Below are 18089 nucleotides of genomic sequence, written 5' to 3'. Positions count from 1 at the left end.
GAGGACCGCTGGGTATATTCGCCACGCCATCTACACTGTGATCCGTGAGTGAAAACCGCCCTTTCCTCTGCAGCCGTGCTCGAAGTTTCTTGTCCCGTACACGACGAAGGAACCCTTGGCTGGCGGCCGAATAGTCAGTATCGCGAAATGAGGAGATGCTTGATCATTGTATAAAGAAGAAAGAGGGTAGTGGCAGCGAGAAAGAAAAGACAAACAAGCCACAGGTACAAAAGAACGTCAAGTTAAGCCACCAAGAGGCACCCCGAATCAAGGCCACAAACCGCAAAACACGTTCGCTGATCACTAAAATACTTTCTCTAACGCAAAATGTGGTGCGGTGCAAAATGCAATCCTCTTCGGCAAGTTGCATAGGTGCTGCATCTGCGGAATAGATCGCGTATTTCTACGGTGCTTCGCAGCGGGCTTTTCTGCTGTTATGTCGTGGCGCGCCGCCGGTCCCGACATTGCCGTTGCACATTTTGTTTGAACCTCCCGTGTATATGCGACGTGGTTCGAACAAGTCACGCAACGGGGAGATCGACGAAGGCCGCGAAACACCGATGAACATGCAGCACGCAGCGCGTACTGGGCTTCTGTCCTTTTTATGAACTAGAAAGATCAAGAGGCTTGCTTTCAAAGACACCTCCTTTTGCGTTTGCTTTCTCAGGCGCCACTACATGCCGAGGGCGTTACTCGCACACGCGTCTGACGCGGCCTAGGTTTACCTCCTTCTCCTTCACACTTTCGCAACACCTTCCTCGTCCGCTAATTTGTGTCTTCGGTGTTTCCTTAGTTCGCATTATGATGAGGCCAACAAGGAGCACCATAGGGGGTTTTGACCCTTCGCAAAAGCCACTGATCAGCCTAAATCACAAAAATATTAGGTGCAATACCGTACATGCTTCCCCTTCAATGCATTCAACGGGATCACGTAATATAGTACACGAGAGCTGTGGAGGAATTATAATTTGGTCCAAATGATGCGGGTTTCACTCCAGGTACTGCATCGTATAGTTTTCTTGTAACTAAATACCGAGATGCAGCAAAACGTTTGTATTTTACGCGCGCCAAATCTATTAAACGTGGTATTGACTGCGAACCAAGCAAAATATCCATATGCCATTTGCATCAACAAAAATCATGGATTTAAACACACTTAAGGCGAGCACTAGGACAAAACACACCAGAGATAAAATAAAAACAAAATGGTGGCTGATAATACTACAGAAGGTCTAATTCAAGAACATTAAGGTACACCTACAATTACGACACATTTTTAGCTAGGCAAACCACACAGATACCCTTCTACTATACGAAAGTCAGTTGTGCGAATGTGGAATTGTCATTTCAAGCAGTCTCAACACTCATAGAAGTAATTTTGTGGTTTGTGGAGTATTTAAAGCCTTGCGCTCTTATGCGCTTTAGCACAAGCATCCGAGAAATTTTCCTACAACGTGTTGAACGCAAAATTTTCTACCTACATACACAGAACTTCCAATTTATTCTCTACCTATTGTTATGGTATGGTATGCCGGACGCTCTTCTAAAGGTGCGGAGTAAGCTTGGGGCGGCATAGCTTTGTCTTTCACGCGAAGTGTATTGAACATCATCGGCTTCATCGGTTTCAACGCTACATGGTCCCCTCTATAGTGCAATGCACGCTTCGCATACTTTCAGCGCTCCTACTAAACAAAACCGATTTATCCAAGCAGTGTCTATATTACCCGTCTTTATTCTCAGTTATTCAAACGTCAAAGTACAGTTGTTTAAAATCTTTAGTCCCTCTCGCGAACGGCGGCGTTTGTGTTCGTCAGCGCCTCAGGATGTAACCAAGATGCATAGCGGTTAAGACGGAGTGCATGCTCATAAATCCCGTTCAGCTGGGTTATCGTCTGCTAGCCTCTTAAATCTCAAAAGCGATTCCCTAAAGAATATCACTACAAAAGAAGAAACACCGTCTTTAATTGAGTGATTTTTCTCGTATTTGTGTTACCGTGATAAGCGCTTTGACGCTAATATGCTCCCTGGTCATTTGGAGTGCCCTTAACTGCTGTTACGCTGTACGCGAGGAACAGCGTAGTAGACGACGGGCATAGTTGAGTCTGCGTAATGTAATGCACTTAACCTGAACCTCTTTGCTACTTGGGTCCGTAATGTAGTGCCCATGATCAAAAAATCAGCTAAATATGTGCTGTTGCCCACCAAAAGAATTGGCTGTCTGTCCGAAGGTTGACGTAAATACACAAGGCGTGATAAAGATTGGGTATCCACTTACGCTGCCCTGGTTGGCCAAAAAAACCTAAAGAAACAGGACTGGGGACGGAATGGGGAATTTAAATGAGCAGTGGCTGCGAGAAAATATGAGATTAATTGTTATACCACTGATTTTGCCACAGCTTAATGGACTGTTAAAAATTCCTCAACCTAGGAGTAAATTTGGTTATTAATGGCTAAGTGATTTGAGCTGCTGATAATCTCTACGTGTGGCACTTCATCAAAACTCCGTTTAGGTCACGGGCGTGGGTGGATATTGGTGCAGCAGCTGCAATCACTTCTTCATTGATTTTTCCCCAATTTTCAACGAACTTTTCTCTAAAGGGCATCAAGCTGATTAAAATAGGCTGAAGTCAGGAGTGGTCTAGTATGCGGTGAGGTTCCGGGCCTGGGTTGCGGGCGCTTAAGGCGTAAAATAGTAGACAAGTGCATGCGTTCTGAAATAATTTATGTGGTTTTTGCCAAGGCAGTGAGGTGAATCAGTTGAAAAACACCTGGATGTGACCGGGGGAATGGTGCAAGAAATTCCTGTTCAAAAGCTCCGAGAGGTGTCTGCAGCCCTGACATTCAGTGATACCCTTCAAGAGGCAGGTGGGAGAAACTGGTTTTGTTAGAGCTGTGGAAGACGTCCATCGCATAGAGCTCTGTTATTTCGCGTTCGCGCTTCAGTCAGTTGTCTTTGTCTTCTCAGAGTTGGTTGTCTTTGTCTACTCAGTTGTCTCTGTTTCTTAGCAAATCCATAAATCCTTGTTCATTAATTTGCAGCGCCGTCTCAAACCCGGAAAGGTAGACCACACCCTACGTCTTTAAAATGATATCCGCGGATATCCCAGCGGGGCCTGTCTTTCCGCTCGGCCTTGCTGAAACTCCCCTTATCACAGTATATAAGGTTGTGCAGGCTACTTCTTGAAGCCAGGGTATCATGATAGATGAAAGCCATAAAGAATGTACACGTGGTAGAACACCGGTGAAATGTGACCTGGTCGCAACAACGGCAGCTTGACAGATTTCTCCTCTAAGTTAGGAACATTTAGTGGTTTGTTGTCCGACAGCTTGGGTAATCATACGCACCCTTTTCAGTGGACTGAACAAGGGTAATATTCGAATACAGCCGCCGTTAAATTTCAATTTTTGTACGCAAAAATAGGAAAGACCGCAGTACTTTTTTTTATGTGCAGACGGGATTGGCTTCGCCACGCGTGTCTTCTGTGTCGTTAAAGTACTTGGGTTTCTCGCAGGGAAGCGATGCCTGACGGATAATTTTCTTCTTTGCGTTAGCCGTTTTGGAGCCACAAAGCTAGACTTTGTAGGGTGCAGCTTCGAGACGGATATCTTAACTTTGATAAAGGCGCTAGGGCAGTGCAAAAAAGAAATGCTGACAGTTGCCGCGTTCTGAGGCATGTCAATGTGTAGCTTGAGCTTTGCCTGTCGCCATGTGGCTCAGGTGGCAATAGATACAGCGGGAAAACGTTTTACTCCTCAACATTATCGAGGTGTCCTGCTTGATGTGATAAAAAGGCTGGATGTCTTTACGAGGCACTGGTTAGGTAGGAAGGGTTAGTTTACGTCTTCCTATTAAGGCTGGAAGTGGCTTTTCAATACAGCTTCAGCGCACCCACCTTACAGCTACAGTGACCGCTTGGTGGCGTCACAGCTGCCTTTTTCATACTGGGTTTCCGTTATACTGAAATACCGATAGGCACCTACGCTAATTTTCTAAATACTTCAATCGGGGTAACCAGTCTCAATTACTTTTTCGTCAATCTCAATGCAGGGATTGACATTTGAGTTGGAGCCTCAGGATTGCACAGGGTTGTCTCGGACGGCCCATGTGCCTTGCATGAAGTCGCAGGTAGTAGACTTAGCTTTATAGCGCATATGGTTAACCCCGGTGTCGCGACAGCGTAGCCATCATGAACAGCCGCAATAATTCTCGTAGTAAGTTACTCCCATGGTCTACAATTCTATCCAAATGATTCGAACAACTTCAAATTTGCTGTCGTAGCGCTAGTCCACATAGCCGTAAAACCTCAGACGTAAGTGGGTAAATACAGCAGAGCAAGTGTAAGCATGACCACAACCTTTGGACGTCCAACTGGAGCCACAACTTTGACAAGACGTCAGTGCACAGGAAATATTGAACGACGTTTTAGAGGCAGAATACCTTTCAAGTCAAAATCAAAAGGGAATTAGCCAGATGCAGGATTGTGGTAGTAGGTAATATTAACCCGAAATATATCAATATGGTAGCCATTGGTTTTAGCAATTGCAAAAATGACATTCCTAAACAACGCACCGGATGACCATTCACCCATTGCCAAGCCAAATTTCCATCGTGCCCAAGTGGAACTCCTGAAACTTGGCATGATTATTGCAGATTGTCGCAGCCATTCGGGACGCGATACTTCGCCCCTGATCACAATAACGACTAAATCAGAGTGACTGAACATTTTACTACATTTGAACAACTTGCCCAAGATATATCTCCACTGCAAGACACCGAGGAGTATTATAAAGACGCTGCTGTAATGCTGAAGAAGTGATGCAGAGGTTACCACATCAAGGCGCACAACAGCTGAAAATCCTTCTGGACATACAGCCAGTTTAGGCGTCACCATACGTCCTACAACCAAGAACATTTTAAGACAAAGCTTAGCTTTCTATAAAATTATTAGGGAGAATCGTACAGCTGAAACACTTATTGCTCCATGCTGCGTAATATTCTGGTATCCGGTATTGCAAAATTGCAAGACATGTAAGCAGCATGTCCTGTGGTTTTATTAAAGCCGCAAAGCGTCTGTTTCGCACGGCTGGTTTGTCGTACGCACACGGTAATTCAATCGTTTTGACAAGGCCCCGCCGAGCGTACACTAAATTGGTTGTTGGACATATTTCGCCATTAGGTATAGTACCGCGATGGTTATGTGAAACACGCGAACCGCGTATCCATCGCACTCAACCTCCGAAGCCATCTTGTTTTCAATACAGCGTGGACTCTTTGTATGGTGCAACTTTTTAGTCCTCAGAAACACCAATGGTGGAGGATACAAAGAGAGTATAAGACAACACTGTGGCAAGAAGGCAAACTACAGAATAGCCATGTTGGTTGCTTTACGCATAGTAAGTTTTAGATTAGAGTCGTAGAGAAAAGAATGTAAACAAAAATATAGAAACTGAAAATTCAGGAGAGAGAAAAAGAACTATATATAACTACAAATCAAGTTCTTCCAGAAGAAAAATGCCATAAACATACCAAGTAAAATTTAAGAATTGGCGAATGAAAAGCCGTACCAAGTGTCCCTGCAATCGATCAAAAAGGCTGTGGTGTTTAAAAAATAAGGAAAGCTTTTGTGCACGTTCCGACAGCAAAGACTACTGCCTGCGAAATAAAATATTCCGCGCAGTAGACGGATGAATGTCTAGCTCCAGCCAGGCCGCTGACAGGTGCTCTCTCTGCGTTGGCAACCGGCCGCAGTGGCGCAAATTCTGTTCGATTGCTTATTCTATGAAACACGTGTCACAAGCAGAGCTGGCAGGCATGCTTTAATTATACCAGGGAGTGTTGAAGGTCTGAGAATTGAAAGACGATAACGAACGGAAAGCGGATAATCTGGCGCTTGAAGGAGATCTAGAAATCATTCATTCATTATACTTTCTCCAGTATGACATTTATTCTCGCATACCATCTAAGAGGCGTTTTCTGACGGATTCTTGTGAAGCGATTAAACCACTTCAATGACTTTTGTGGACTCATTCATACATTCATGATATTGACACGAGGCACCGACAGGCTGATGGACGCCAGCCGCACCAGCACAAACAGCACGTTCCACACCGCGTACCCGCGGTCGGCGGCCTTGTTGCGCTGGGCAAAGAGCAACAGCCGCGAGGCGTGGAACACCGTCTCAACCAGGTAGTGCATCACCGACAGGCACAGGGAAATTCGCGAAAAATTGAGCCCGTAGGAGACGCCAAAGAAGATGAGGTGCAGGGTGGCAGTGGTGATGCGGGCGGACATCTCATCCTTCTTGGTCTTCTGGAAGTACTGCTCCGGGTAGCAGTGGAGCCAGTAGGCCAGCTGGATGATGAAGTAGAACTTGAACATGAACGAAATTTTGTTGTGCGGATAGCCTTCCCATAGCCCTGGAAATCCCTGTAAAGTAACCTCCTTGCGGATGATGTCGGCTCCCCAGAGGAAAGAGACGAGGTGGAAGATGAGCAGCTGGCCCGACTCGTTGAACTTACTGTGCTTCATCTTGGACAGGTGCATCTTGCGGTTCAGCTTGGTGTGCTTGTTGAGGTAGTCGTGCAGGTACTCCTGCACAATGGCGTGCATGACAATGGCGATGAGGAAGTAGAAAGAGGTCAGGCAAAAGTCCTTCGCCCCGTACGTGTACTTCACCACCCCCTTGGTGTCCAGGCCTTCGTCACATTGTGGTGTACAGCGATGATCACGGAAGCATATGGTGCCGTCACCTGAAAAAAAAATCCCATAACGAATAATATGGCCACGCACGAGGCGATGTCGGCAGGATTGTGGATGACGAATTCATGGCTGACGATAGGCGGGTTTTTGGAGCCCGTTCGACGCTTCAACGCCATCGCACCGAACCCCTAGCCGACGCTCCACCGACGGAGAGCCGAAAGGAAACTGTAAACTTCTACCCCGCTACTGTGGTCCCTTTAGCGTCTTACGCCAAGTTACCGACGTAACGTACGAGATCTCCCCTGTGGCGTCGACACCGTCGGGTCACGCTACTTCTACAGACATTGTACCTGTTGTACGATTGAAGCCACATTTTCCGCCGGACGCTGTAACCCCGTAGCACCGCGACGGCGCTCGTTCCGCCGGGAAATAATGACACGAGGCAGCGACAGGCGATAACAAACTATGTGGTTATGGGGGGATTTTCCAGAGGTTAAACGAACGGGGATTGTTCGACGAGTTCCCGCGGAAGAAGAGGACGAGGTGTGATGGTTGTGCTTCCCTCAGTGTGTACCAGCGGCACCCAGCCTCTTGCGTTTTGAGGATTGCAAATACACTTTCTACGGCATCCTGCTCTCGTAACAATATTATTAGCCATATCAGTGCCCTACTTACTTACCGAGCACAGGCACGTACACACTAGACTCCGGAGAATGAGTCATCTCCAGGAATTTAGGCAGCCTAAGCTGTTCCGCAGGAAGATCACCGTTTGCGAACCTCCGCTTCTCCCCAGGCGGTGCTTCAACCTGCCTTGGAGCCGTGGACAATTCTCTTAGAGATGTCATTTTCCCCAGCACTTCGCATTCAATAAAAAAAGCGATGGAAATACCCCGACCGTGTTACAGTCCATGTACAGCTTAAGTGGTTCACTGATGAGTGAGGGCTAGCTTAAAGCATGTGTGGTCGGCTGTACGAGCGGCTAGTTTGCCCGAAAAGGGTCCTGTCGGAAAATCTGCTGTCTGGCGGTTCCTCTGGGCGTAATGAGTCTGTTGCGTTCGTGGCTACGTGGTCGCTGGGGGGCAGTCAGGTTACCAACCAATAAAAGCGGACACAGAAACAGCCCAATTCCTACTGATGGTGCACCCTGGTCGTAAACATATCGAAAGTCAGAAACTTGATTAGCTAAATTATGTGACCTACTTACCTCGCGTGCTGCTTCTAATGTTGGGGTGGTCACCTCAAATACGTTCTAAAGCTTGAGGTAGCATAATAGTGCCAGGGAAAGGTGAAAGCAGAGAAGTGAAAGACAAAAAAATATGGACACAACGAGGACAATACAACGCAAGCTTGTTTGCACGAGAGGAAAAGAGCATGCAAGGAGTGCATGAAAAGGGGGAAGAAAATGGGGAAACTTGGGTATGAAAGACATGGTATACTTTCGCTCACCGAAACGGTGACCGTGAAGCAGCGCCGGAATGCCGTCACTCCTGGTAAGATGGGGCCTGCACCGTATATATAAACACCCGTACTAGACCTATCTGCAGACGCCCGAGCTGAGCGTCGGCCAGCCTGGCAGTCATTCCTTCCTGCAGGTGGCCACGTTCTCACACGCACCCCCTTTCTTCCCACTGACCGATGTGCCCATGTGGTGCGATAACGAGTATCCAATAGCGGCGATTCTTGCCAGTCAAATAAGCAGCACTACGTAGCCGTTGTGGCCTCGCATCAACAGCAGGAACGCCAGGCTTCTGCCACTGGTCAACAATACCCCGTCAACAGTACGACATCGTAGCAACAGTATTACGTTTGATATGACCGCGTTCATAGCTGTACCAGGCAACCAGTCCTCTGAGCTTTTTCTTTTACTTGTATTGCTTGCTACTTGCGTTGTCGGTAGTACTGTAACGACTGGGACGTTAGTCACGGCCGTTTCTTTCTCCTGAATTTTGTCGTCTCTTTTGTTTTGTCATCCGCGTCTAAAGTCCCTTTTGCAATTTGGAATCAAGGCTGTTGTCCCGTTTATTGAACGTTCGTGGTCCAACGCCGTCTTTGCCTCTAAAATGACTGAGTCTCGTGGTACACCAACCGAACCATAGCATAATCCGGATACCCCTAATGACGTAGTATGTGGACCTGCAAGCGACTGTTACCCAAATGTGTGAGAGTCAGGTGAGTGGGTGAGCATGGCAAGGTTGCAGGTAAGTGGTCCCGCAGATCATTCTTAAACCGCTGCAAGAGACCATCTCAAAACGCAGACGTAGTCGTAGTCTACCGAGCAAGCTAGATTTTGTTGACGATGAAACGCAAGTACTTTGTAGTGCAAGCGCCGGATATTAGATGCAGACCAATAGCGACCAGTAAAGTGTTTTATTGGACTTCTAGAGCTGCCTAATCCCAATGGTGATTCCCGAAAATCACCTAGTGGCTTCTAAGCCATTGAAAGCGGCTCGTGCTTTTCCTCGTCCTGCTCCTAACCCATTCTTCATATTATCTCTATACCTAGTAAGACATCATATGCTTCGTAATAGGTAATAATTTTGAGCGACATCGGGTACAAACGTTTTGTAAGGGTAGCGGCAGAAAGCAGATGGCAGGCGCTACCGAACTGGCCCAGAGTCACAGAGGTCAGCACATTTTTGCCATATTTCTTCCGCGATGAACACAAAAGCGCAACCTTCAGCGATGAGTTCAGAGGCGGTTGATATTTTTAGGCTGGTCAGATTCAAGAGAACGTTGACCGATTCGGCTGTCATACATACGTCTCCCACAGGAGTGCTGGCCGAAACTCAGCCATCAGCGTACACGTGCTTCCGGTCTCTCTAGGCTACATGTAAATATTACAGACAGGGCTGGTGAAGACATCGTGGTGGCATATCCGATTCAATAATTATTCGCTAAATGGTTACGTGCAGTTGCTCCTACAAGGGACACTAAAAGGGCGATGATGGCTGTTCCGCATCGTTTATCCCGAAAATCCTTCGCAGTGAGCGGCGACTAGCTTGGAAAAAGATTGATGGTGTGGATGCAATGTGGAGATGAGTCAGCCCCACAGGATGTCTAACGTGAGACGGAGATCTTCCACTGCACGTAGGTTGCTATGGTAAGACATCTTAGCGGAAATCGGTAGCCACTATTGAGGCACAGCGGTGAACTCAGGCAGGTCCGGAGACATCGGCATTGTATTGTCTGAAATATTCATAGGTTGATATTCTACGTCGAGCAACCTAAACTCCCCTCCTTTTCGCGGCAAGAAACATGAATTGATGTGGTTCAGTCAAAACGTCTTTAGTGATGAGAATTGTGATTTCCTTGCTAATTGCTGATCAGTATTATTTATCACAAGCGGTAACGTTTTAAGTTCTGAAAAGAAGTCTGTTCTAAAAGAGACTAATTCCTACATTTTTGGCGGGTACATGCCACCAGCACACTCATCTGGAGACATTTTTATGTCTTGTAGAGGCATGAATTCACATGAGTATTGTGGTTACTGAGGGCATGCCGGAAAAAGATCGCGTAAAAGTCCGAATTCAAAACTGCAAATGTCGCGAGTGGATATGCAGATATTAAATTACTTTTTTACTTGGGGAATGCCGGAATGAGATGACGGAAAATTCCGGATTCACAAGTGCAAATGTCGTCAGTGGATACGCAGAGCTCTAAATTACTTGGTATGGCTTTTTGAAGACGACCAACACAAGATTGAACAGTGACAGCCGGACAAATATTCTTTTGTGACTCAGCAGAAAAAGTATTTCTTCGATGTTTCCCGATAGGTGGTCTTCACAAAAAATTATCATTCTGATATAAAACCTTCAACCAATCTGCACTTTCAACCTTGCATACCCGCTTCTCGCTTTCTGTTAGAACGGGCGTCAGGTAATGGGTTATGGTACCCACCTTTTATATAAAGACTGTGCTGCAGCAGAAGATCGCTCTGATTCTAAGGCCTACCGATGCCACTAGCTCATTTTACCATTGTTAGTTGCAGAAGGCTCACCTCAAAATTCAGCCATAACATCACGGTAATTATGGTGGTGCTCAAGGTACCACTCCAGATTGAAAAAATGAATTGGTTTGTATAATTTGCCTAAACAGATTTATGTGGCTATAGGACCAAATACACCAGGTCTACCGGAAACTTTTATGGTTTAATAACTAAATCTAGATGGCGAGATTTCAGATACAGGTGCATCCCACTTTGCGAAACTGAATACCCTGCAATGTTGTATACCACTACAAATGGCGATAGAGGAGGGCACAGAATATTTCTCCTCATCTGGCTTGGCTGATTGGTTGCACTTAGCTAGTGTCAGTATATAAGGGTACAGAGCATCGCCACTCTTTTCTGCCATTCCCTCCCTCCGCTATGATCAGTAGTGAGTTCACATTAGTTCACATTTTTTAAAGTTCAACGGTTCATTTGCGCCATCAAGCTGTTGATGCGTTATATTCTGCCAACTGTTGTGTGGGTTATCTGGTCCTAACAGCATTTCAGCAGCACAAACAAGTTCAACGATGCCGTATTGCTGCATCTTTGGTACTGTTAGGAAATTACGGGGTCAAAGCTAACGGCTAGGCCGCAGCTTCAGAAATTTTGCAACACTGCTAACCGTCCAAATAGCTGCCATTGCTGATCTGCGTGCCTCAATGGCGGTGCACTAATGCCTTATCTCCTTTTACTACGATCGGCTTCTCTGGCGGGAAATGGTGGGTCCTGCGTAGACAGATGCAAGCACTCAGCGTGTTGCGGAAGAACTGCCCTATTTAGTGACACTCGTCTAGCCAAGCCTGCAGTAATATTCTGCAAAAAAACCTTTACAATGAACACAGTTTGTCGGTCCCATTATTTACAGGCGCTTTGTCATGTATTATGCAGTTTCGATGTTTGTTTTGTGTTTTGCTTAGGAAATCTTGAGCTGTATGCTTTGTGTATGACTAGCCTTACGCATGAAGTTGTCATCTTAGTCCTTCGCGCATAGGCGTTTTTACCCACGAAGATGAAGCCACTGGGGGTAGCTGTATACATATTTATTGCAAAAGGAAAATGCTTTGAAAAACAAAAATACAGATAAGTTTACGTTAAGCAGCACCCCTGACATCTGGGTAGTTAGACCAAAAGATCCAGCACCGGTAGACGCAAAGGTATATCGAGAATATGCACCAACCGTTTTCTTCGGAAGTATTCCCTAGGGCTCTTTGCAGTTATCCTAAACCTTGAAGGATGTCCTTATCTTCTCTTCGCATTATAGATGACTGTAAATCGCTTGCGCTCACCAGTTGTAGCCGATTTCTGGAATCATTAGCATGCCATTCTGCTCTCAATCAGCAAGAGCGCGCGCCCGGGGCACCACCGCCACTTATCAACTTTTCTGCGACGTTCTAATAAACATTAATACTTTGGTAACGTGTGTCTGCTTGCTCTGTGCGCAGCGCGGCAATCGGACGGCACAGACGGGGAACAAGCAACACACGCGGGATGGTAAAGTCGCTTTTGCTGTTGTAGAGGCCTGGAGCTAGACTGGCTTCAAACTTTCACCGGTTCCAAACCTTTTCCAGACGTCTTCTATTTTCTTCAAATGGCAGCATAAGTATTATAACGTTTCGCGGGTTACCTTATTTATAAAGAAAACGCGCAAACTTCCTCGCTACGCATTTAAATGTTTTTATATGTGTAACTAAAACTATTCATAACTCCCGTTTTTTTCAGTTTTGTTAACTGGCAGAGCGTTACTTTAGAAAGTTGTGTTGCTCCTTATCGTTGACACAATAAATTGCGCACATTGTGTACGTAAATAACCAACTCGCAAAGCAAAATTTCAAACAATTAGAGCTGTCTTACCCCTTTTCTCTGTTGGTGCAATTTTTGTCTGACCTGTTTTCTAAATACATTTTTTATCTGCAGAAATAAAAACTATTCAGTGCCACAAAAGAGTACAAGGAAACAGTACTCACCCGAACATGACAAAGGAATGCGACATTACATATAAGCGACTTTGTCCATTTCCAATATATATCCCGTATAGGGTATATGAAAAAACATGCCCCAACATGACAACTGCACGCTATGACACGTGAAATCCCACTTTTCTGGAAGATTTCAGCAGAAAAGCTGATTACCTGTTTTGATGATGGTATCCAATTATCTTTAGAAACAATTTTGGCCTTATGTGAGCACTATCAAATAAAACCCAACAACGGCTTTTGAAATTCACGGCATTTCAATCACAATAAAAATTTCAATTTTTGCGAACGGATAACGTCGCCTATAATGCAACAGAAGACTGCTTGGAGAGACTGCATATCGACGTGTTTTTGGTACCAAAACACAACCAATATAAAAATGCAAACAAAGCCTAAAAACAATGAGCGAAACTGCATATTAGCAGTTACTTATTAAAAATGAACCATTGCATCTGAAAGGAAGTACCGATAAGTATAAAAAGTGCGTGCCAATCCACCATATAAAGTTTGTTGGAAACTGAACATGTAAACGACTCCTTAAACGATTATCCATACTACGTCACTTGAATTCACACACGTAGCTCTACAAAGAGCGAAACCATAAATAAAAAAAATCCATTTAACCCAACCTTTTATTACTTCAAAGTGATATCCTTTGCTGAAAATAAATCTATGCATCATTCATGAACTGTGCGTGGCTGAGTTTTGTTGGTGAAGTGCATGAGCGGAAACCCTTTTTTTTATAAAATAAAGGACACTTAAGCCCGGTTAATTCTCCTTCGTCTTTGGCGCCGCCGACGGAGGTGACAAGATCGGCGGCAGAGACGTAGAAGCAAGATTTCATGCATTAGTGCTGTTTTCCTTTATTGTTATAACGCTTGGCGCATGCGCAATTCGCGCACACGGCAGCTACACGTGCCGTGTGCGGTGCGCACAGTGGTGCGATTGGCGGCGTGACACTATTACGTGGTATTTAGCGAGAACGCAGAGCATATACTCGGAGATGTGCTCGGTGAGTCCGCCGTCTGTCTCACCCGTGTCCGGGTGGGCTCGTAGCCCAATCGGTAAGACAACGGCTTTCGATTTTCTGTTGACACTTATGGTCGCGACAGAACCCTTGGAGTGTAGAGGGAAAAAGTTTCGTTTTAATATGTGTTAAACCTGCCCAACCACTCCGGTGCAATGCCGAATATGCCGTTTTGTACCCAGGAACGACTTGTTCACCGTAATACCATGGGCTGAAAAGGTGCAACTGTTTCGTTGAAGGAGTAAGCACTTACGTCTATGCCTTCGTGCACACCCATGGCAGAGTTCAGAGGGGACCACTGTGATACAGGTGGTGCACGGTTGTCACAACTAAAAATAACGATTACATATCAGTGTACTACTACGGGCACTATAGGTGAAATAGGCGGCCAACGTTGAAGTAATTTGTGCACAAATGCACTCACCTATCCTTCAATGTCGTTTAGGTACACCTAAATGAACCTCTCCTGATTTCTAGCTAAATAAAACCTGCTATAAAGACCAAAAATCTACTCATGGCTATTGAAATGATGCTCTAAAAACAATACATTGTATAGTATGTTTCGGAGTTGCTGCATCAAAACGATTCGGCACACTTTGTGTAGGAGTTTCCTCGGCTCTAGTCAACAGATAATGCGACAGCCGTGGTGCCATTTTAGAGCACTCATACTGCGTCTAAGCAGAAAGGCTTATCGTGCTGTTTTTTAAATACTGTGCAATAGATGTTGATAACTGCACGGCTCCTGTTTTTTTAATAACACCTTTCTTTCTCATCTGAAAAAATATTTTAGCTCTCCAATGTTTTGTTACGGCACCATAGGAATCTTTTTTAGGGTTTAGACAAGAATTAATTATATTTTCCCAGTAAGAAAAGGTACTGCGTATACACTGCATCGTGCAATTCCGTGTTGCCACGAAAACGTAATCTGACGTAGCTATTCCCGGCACATGGGCGGAAAATTTGTTGTGAAGACACACGACAACAAGTGTACCCCGCTAGAACCACGGCAGCTACACGCAATGGTTCAGGCACAAAGAATCGAATACTTCGTAAAAGTACCACTTTAAACCATTTCAAGCAGCATTAATAAGGCGAAGACGACGAAGCGCCACTCGGAGGCTCACTTTGCGAGCTCGTGGCGCGGACGGTTGCGAGCTTGTGAAGTAACCCTCACTAGCTTCCGCTGTCGCGTGCCAAATTTAAATTATTACTTGCACCGCTCTAATCTAGCCCTGTCGCCGTTATGCGCCTTTTGCAAAGAACTAGAAACAATCGACCATTTCTTCTTCTCCTGCCGGCGGTTCTCCTCGATACGACGAAGATACTTAGAAAGTACATGCAGCCGGCTAAACGTCCCGCTGTCTGCTACAGTTATTTTGTCATTCGGGACGAAGGAACTGGGATTCTGCCACGAGGATCTTTGCAGAGCGTTGCACTCATTCATCCTGGAATCAGACCGTCTGCCGTGCTAGACAGCATTTAGCTTAACGGACTTTTCTTGTCAAGAATATGCGTGCCAAGCTCACTGCTTCGTCTTTACCACTTTCTTCGTGTTTCTTACTTCCAATTTTCATAAAATGGTGTTCGTTTTTACCTTTTTTTCTTCCTTTCTCTAATATCCTTACTTTTATTTCTCTACTCATATACTGCTAATCCATCCTAATAATTAAAACTTTTTCTTTCCCTTCAAAAATAACCCAATTTCTTTCGGTAAGGGGCCCATTTCCTGGCCAATCTCCCTGAGTAGGTACGCGCCATTTCATTGAGACCACCGCACCACCACGGTCAGTGCTCATAGGACTCTGAGCATTCGGCCAGGCATAGCTGCCACTGGCCCTTTCATTGAGACCACCGCACCACCACGGTCAGTGCTCATAGGACTCTGAGCATTCGGCCAGGCATAGCTGCCACTGGCCCGTTAGCTGCTCGCGGGTTACAAAATAGGCGTGTTGTTCACAGCTCGGCGTTTGTATTTCCTCGTGTTGCCACAGAATTGGTGGCCACGGACATCGCCCATGGCAGCCGCAATCACAATGGTTTGGATGCTCAGGTCAGAGCCACCGCTGCATATGGCAGCCGGCGAAATCCTCTGCCACACAGGGTGACGCGGCTGCACTTTTTCTGCAGCTTCCCCAGTACTAGCCTGAAGACCCACGGTTCTGGCTCGCCCCGGTAAATAGCAAGTTCGCCATAGCTGGCATCATGTCGCAGAGTCAAAATAAATCACGTCGTGTCTGCCCTGCCTTCCGAGTTCATAAGCGAGCTTTGCTACCTGATTGTATCACCGCCGGTGACCGTCCCCTTTTGACACCCTGGCGAGTGGACTCATAAGGAGTACGACAATGCCGGAAAACAAACCGACGGTTGTAGCTTCTACAATCTGAAGAACTCGGTGATCGAAATCCCTCACAGGTACAGCATCAACTTCAACTGCTTCCTGGAGAAAAGGAAGCCACGTTCGATCAAGCTATGCTTCGAGAGCTTTTTCTTCAACTTTTCCCACTTCCGTTGGCAGGGTGGTAGCGACCACAAGAAGTTTATTCATTTCGTAGCTGGCCCACCTTTTTGACTCCCTTATGTACGTTTCCACTCCTGCCGCACCTCCCATGCTCAACTTATCAGTCCCAGAACGCTGCGGCCTCACTAAAGCAGCACCCACAATGCCATGTCCACCTGCGCTACCGAGCCTGCGTGAGGAATTCCATGGTGAGATCACCCAGCTATCATATGAGATTGCCGATCTCTCAGCCAAGCACCAGCACTCTCCCTCATGCGGCCACGCCTTCTCGCGCCTCCTTTCACCGTCGTTTACAAGGCAAGGCCTATGGTGGTATCATCGCAACTTTGAAAAAGCAGCGCTGAGGTGTACAGCACCCTGCACTTTTCAGGGAAACTTCCCGCCGCACCATTGCAGCCGGCGAGTGATGTCAGTTGTGAAGTAAGGCGCTTCTTTTTTTGTGACGGACAAAACCGCTGGACAGCGTTACAAGCACCTTACAAAGGTGCCAAAAGATTTCCGGTGCCACCTACGGAGAACAATCGCTGTTCCTTAACATTGGCCTCGGAAGAACAGTTTGATAGATTTTTCCAATTGCTGATGTGGCCTACTCAATTCTGGGCGCAGACTTTTTGCATCACCACAATTTGTTAGTTTACATGCACCGCAACCGCCTCATTTATGCGAGAATACATCTCTATCTGCTTGGTATAGCATTAAAGGTAACGCTTTGGCGGTTGGAAGCACCTCGTCGAAGTTGGTCTAGGACAAGCTTCTTGGCGAATTCCCGTCCCGTTTGTTACCTGCCAACTTCCTCCTCAACGTTCGACATGATGTCACTAACCACATTGTCACTACTGGCCCACCTATTCGCGCTCGAGCTCGTCGCTTACTACCTGACCGCTACAAGATCGCACGTGGCGAGTTGGAATACCAGATTGAGCTCCGAATCGTTCGACCGTCGTCAAGCCCTTACGCATCCCTGCTGCACATAGTACCAAAGCCGTCCCCTTGAGACTGGTGTCCCTGCGGAAACTACCGCTTGGTTAGCAACGCCACTGCTACCGATCGTTACCCCCTTTTATACATCCCAGACGTCTCAGCCCCACTTCATGGGGCAACGGTTTTCTCTAAAATTGAACTTTTTAAGGCTCATTACGTTCATCTTATGCGCAGAAAAACCAAGGACACAGTAGACAAAGACAAGTGCTTGTCCTTGTCTTCGTCAATGGGCACCTCCTTTGTTAGCACGAAATCGCTAAGGTTCCGGGCAAACAATCTCATCATGCCACCAACATCGCTCGCCTGGTCTTTCGCAGACACCTTGTAAAGGACGAGGAATTCGTCGACGAAGCGAAAAACTTTTAGCACCGCGCTGTCCTTCATAGCCGCAACCAAAGCCCTGCTATAGCGGGCGAGCACTAGGTCACTCAGTGTAGCAGCGATAACAGAGCCGATGCAGACACCATTTTTTGAATGTAGAGGCTGTCCTCGAATTTTACGAATGTGGAGTTCAGGTAAAATGAAAGCAACTCCATGAAGCTGCCTCTACAAGGTGTCTGCAAAAGAACAGGCGAGCGATGTTGATTGCGATATGAGATTGCTGGCCCATAACCTTAGCGACTTTGTGCTAACAAAGCAGGTGTCTATTGATGACGAACTACAGTTTTTAAATAGAGGTTGTTCCTAAATGCCAAGCACCTGTGTTGGAGCTATGCAACGCGAAGTCAAAGGGATTTCATGCCATTCACGTTGGCGCATTCGAAGCTTGTAAAGCGAGTAGTTGCTACTTCAGCATTACAAAACTCGCTGTCAAGGTCTTGTCATCATCGAATCCAGAGTAGCCTTGACGCCCAAACAAGCCATCGGCGGAGGGCTGGCTTTCCTGATTTCCTGCTATGTGG

At 46.2% G+C, this 18089-nt stretch overlaps 1 long non-coding RNA gene and 1 pseudogene across 1 annotated transcript in view; one reads left to right on the top strand and one right to left on the bottom strand.

Annotated features, from left to right (window-relative positions):
• Window positions 1-13279, top strand: part of LOC144141754 (uncharacterized) — a 141479-nt gene extending 128200 nt beyond the window's left edge. Inside the window, exon 7 of the long non-coding RNA XR_013316693.1 lies at window positions 12603-13279. This is a non-coding gene — a long non-coding RNA (uncharacterized LOC144141754). The remainder of the gene's footprint in view (window positions 1-12602) is intronic.
• On the bottom strand, window positions 6029-6891 carry LOC144141671 (translocating chain-associated membrane protein 1 pseudogene; annotated as a pseudogene).
• Window positions 13280-18089: the final 4810 nt, after the last annotated feature.

Source organism: Haemaphysalis longicornis, unplaced genomic scaffold (assembly GCF_048455015.1).
Source record: "Haemaphysalis longicornis isolate Haplotype H1 unplaced genomic scaffold, Haemaphysalis longicornis Haplotype H1 scaffold_6, whole genome shotgun sequence".
Lineage (NCBI taxonomy): Eukaryota > Metazoa > Arthropoda > Arachnida > Ixodida > Ixodidae > Haemaphysalis > Haemaphysalis longicornis.
This window is presented reverse-complemented; position numbering and strand designations above follow the sequence as displayed.